Genomic DNA, 4,718 nt, shown 5'->3' with positions numbered 1-4,718 from the left:
ATTAATAGTCGTCTATCTTATTTTTTAGAAATCACGTCTTTTATGTATGTAATGAAATTTAATGATGTTTCTCTTTCATTTGTAAGATCATTTTTAAATTTAGATTTATCCCAATAAGGATTATGTGTAGTGTTTGGGCTACCTTTAGTAATTATCGAGTGGTCTAATAGGGTCTGTTGAACCTCCGTTAATCTAATATGTAGACATAAGTGAGGCATCACAGCCACCAAAGGGGAGGGTAGCTTCTTGAATCAAACTAAGTGCTTGCTTATGATATATCTTAAAAAGTTGAGGTCAAACTTAATAATAAATATTAGTAAACATTTCATCAGTTTTTATCAAAATATATTATAACTTTTATCAAAATCTTTGTCGAACAAGCCCTATATAAATGAAATAATTCAAAAAAAAAAAAAAATACTATTTATGTGAAGAATTAATACACGATTATAACAAGAAGAAGAACGCTCCTTGAACTCTTATGTGAGACATCAGACATGTTTCACAAATGTATTTTTAACGCTCAAATATATGACATTTAGCTCTTGTTTGAGCTTCATTTTGTTTTTTTGTCAAAATACATTTTTCAACAGTAATTTGACCATACTTCAACCACACATTCTTCAATAAAATAATATTATATGTAAATCCAAGAATTTTCTTTATTTTTTAACCGTACATTTCCCATCAATATTCTATTTTAAAAAATGTATTTTTTGATAAGAATGTGGCTCAAACATGGGCTTAAATGCGATGCACAGTAACGTTGGGCAATGGGCACGACAGAGCGAAAAAATGGTTTAATAAAAACAATAAGCTATCAATATTCATTTGTTTATGAGTGCAAATGCAAGTAAATTTAATACATTTGAGAATAATTCTTATGTTATAAAATTTTTTAGTCTCTAAAAGAGCTACAAGATATTAGTAACCTGTCCAAACTAGGTGAAATATTGTAATGGAGCTCAATGATATCTTCCAATAATTTTTGTTTCTTTCCTTTTTCTTCTTCGGCATCCCTCAAAACCTCACCCGTAGATTGACACATATTATGCTTAAACAAAATCAAGGTTCAAATTCAACACACATGGTAACTATTGAAAATATTGATTGCGATAATTAGTTGGCTCGAATTGTCATTAAACTTGTGTTAAGTGCGTTAAGAAAGGCACAATAACTTTTAATTAGTAAAACTTCAACATAAGGATGGACATCGGGCATGTCAATCTGGATATTTAGAGAACCGGAATTTCCTAGTAAAATTCGAATATTTTTTAAATGGAACCATTTGATTGCGTGTAATTTTTAGAATAGAACTGAAATTGAAATATCACTATAACTACTTTTAAAAAAAAAAAAAAAATCATAAGAAGTTGAAAAACGGTAACCATTTTTTTACTTTGATTCTTCATCTATGTTTGGCCCCCATTTTTCAGAAATTCGTTTTTTTCAAAACTCATTTTCAACCACACATTCTTTCATTAATTAATTTTACATGTAAATTCAATTTTTTTTATATATTTTTCAACCATACATTCTCTAATAAAATATTATTTCAAATTGCATTTTGACTAAAAAAATGGGGCTCAAACAAGGGTGAACAGTCAGTTATGCTTTTAAATAAAAAAGTTCAAGAAAAAGAAATTATGCACGGACTCCTGATTGACTTTCAAAAACTTCCTTTCCAATTTTCTTAAGGGGCATTTTGAACCCTATTATTTGTAGATTATAATGAGATGAATAATATTTTTTTAAAAAATGAGTGGTTCAAAAGTTTTTGATTTACGTGTAATATTATTTTATTGAAGATTGTGTGATTAAAATTAAGAGAGAGAAAAATTTTGTTTAATGTAATGAGAAATAATGGGACTCAAACGGGGGCTAAATCTCCTTTAACAAGTTTTGCCGCACAGGAACGAAGGAAATCAATGACACTGAGTACCGTTTGATTCCCATTTTTCTAAGAATGAAAATGAAAAATATATCCGTTATGAGAATCCACACAAAAAATAGAAAGTCAAGTATGACGGTTTGATATGATGAACAACGGTCATATTTTTATTTTTGTGATTAAAGAATAGGAATCAAATGGGGGAGGGGGGCTAAGGGCCTATTTGATAGTCTCAATTTTCCTTGAAAAATGAATTTTTTTTTCCATTTTTCACTAAAATGGCATGTTTGATGGCCATTTTTTTCTACAAAATTCCTTTTCCACTCAACCTCCCATGTGATTTGATTTTCTAGCTTTTTAAGGAATTGATTTTTCTCTAATTTTGGTGAGAAAATGGGGTTTTGACCTTTTTTATTTTTTTATTTTTGCAATGAAAACAAATTCCATCCCTTTAATTGACAATTTTCATTAAAAATAAAGTCAAACGAACACTAAGATATCCAAAATTTCAACATTTTTCAGGTGAAAAATTATACCAATGAAACACATTTAACTAACAATTTTCAGTAAAATAAGTTCTAAGCAATTCATTTCCTTGGAATTCGTTTTCTTTCCACCCAAATAATAGTGTCTTTGTCTTTAACCCAAAAGAATTCAATTTACGTGTAGGATATCTATCTAGAAGTTTTCGCAACTCAATCATGGATGATGGAATCATGAAAGAGGCTTCCTACATATGTTTCGTCTAAAACAACGATTTTTATCAGTTATAGCCAGTGGCGGATGTGGCTATTGGCCAGCTAGGGTGGCCGCCCTAGTTGGCTTCGTTGGAACCGCCATTGTCGGGAGTGGTTTCTTTTTCCGATTTAGTTGGTCGTTGCCTGTTGGCTTGGGTGTTGGGTCAGCACTACAGTTTCAAATTTCGTTGGGTGTTGGGTCGGCACTGCTGGACTGGGTGTTGGATCATGGCACCAACATTATTGTTAGCTCATTTTAAAAAAGCCGAAATGAGCTTTCTCCATATACCCGGTAACCCAGATTATTCCCCAAAATTGGTCCACTAGGCATTACCTCTACTGCCACCCCGCCAGCAAAGCTGCAAAGCGGTGGTGCGACTTCTTGTTGAGTGCCTTCTCCCCTGTTATTCTCTGTGGAATTTCGTTTTTTTTTTTTTTTTGTTTTATTGTGGCCACTGGTCATCTGTTTTCACACACAATCACACTTCACAGTTCACATAATCACATAATTCAGTTTAGGGTTTTATTTATTAGTTATGAATTTATGATTCATGTTTTATGCGATAATTTAATTGACAAAGAAATGAGAATTGTGAATTTGTGATTTATGATAAATAATTTATGTTGTATGAGTTATAATTTATCATTTATGATTTGTGATTTATGATTTGGGAATTTAGGTTTAGAAAATTAGGGATAAGTGAAAAAAATTAATAGAGAATATGTTAAGCTCAATTCAACCATGTATACTCGGTTTTTTAATCAATTTTAATTGAAAAATAAATTGGTGCATTATACAGATTATGAAATGTGTCAATGCATTTACATATTTTGCTGATTATATTTTCATATGTATAGAATTTTCATGTGTTAGTGCATTTACATATATATGAAGAATTTTTAATATTATTTAATTAAATATTAATAAATGGTATCGTTGATTGTTAACGATCAACGATCAATAGTCAGCTGTCCTAATTGACCTCCGGTCTTGGATTCGCCACTGGCTATAGCAAAGAAAGAAACTTTATAAATCCCCATTTTTACTTGATTCTTAACGTTTGAGGCTACAATTTAGGGGCAAGAGGCCAACAATAGTGTAGATTTTGTGATTGCAAGATTTTAAATATTTTTTTTATTGGAAATCAATTAAGGAGTTATTTTGTCTTAGAAGCGAACACAATTAGACAATATAGCGACCTCATTAGTTTATTAATCAAATATTTCATATGAATATGTTCATTAAAAACCGCATTAATTTTCCAGCACTTATTTTGGATATTTATTGTTCTTAAAAATCAATTTATGTTTTTGTGATATCATATATCAATTTCTGTATTTTTAAAGCCCTTGCTTGACAGCTATTATTTCAAATTTTTTCCGTACATATTCATTTTTAATAATACATTTATACAATAAAATATTTTGCACGTAAATTGAAAATTTTCTCTACTTTTTAACCACATTCTTGAAAAATCATTATTGAAAGCTCTATTTTACTCAAAATCTATCAATTTTTGATGTTTTGACTAATGGAATCGATATACGGTTATTGATTTTTTATGACATCATATATACAATACTGAAATTCAAAATCTGTGTTTTATGACATCATATGTGAAATTTTGAAATTTTGATTAATGACAGAGATTTAAGGGTGTCTTTAATTATAATCTGATTTTCGTTGCAGTCCTCGAAAAAAAAAATTCTTAGTAATTATTTTTGGTAATTAATCTAATTTAATTTCTTTGGTACTGAAAATAATAATTTAATACTGTCTTTCATGTTAGGTACATAGCAATGCATGTACAATAAATATTTTTTTCCTCTTTATTATTTAATACTTTCAATCCAACATCAACCAATTATTGAAGGGCATATACAGTCTAATCCAACACATCAAATATATCATGAATTAATTACTTTTCCTTCAACAGATTGTATTTCTGTATTACTTATTGAATTTGAATACTCAATAATTATTTTGTCAATTTTACACTCAGCTCTTATATATACTTAAGCTCTAAAGGTAAGCTAACCTTTTAAATTAAGTTTTAAGTAACTTTATATATAGAAACTTAGAATTTTCA

The sequence above is a fragment of the Olea europaea genome, unplaced genomic scaffold, assembly GCF_002742605.1.
Source record: "Olea europaea var. sylvestris unplaced genomic scaffold, O_europaea_v1 scaffold1564, whole genome shotgun sequence".
NCBI lineage: Eukaryota > Viridiplantae > Streptophyta > Magnoliopsida > Lamiales > Oleaceae > Olea > Olea europaea.
Note: the sequence above shows the minus strand (reverse complement) of the source record.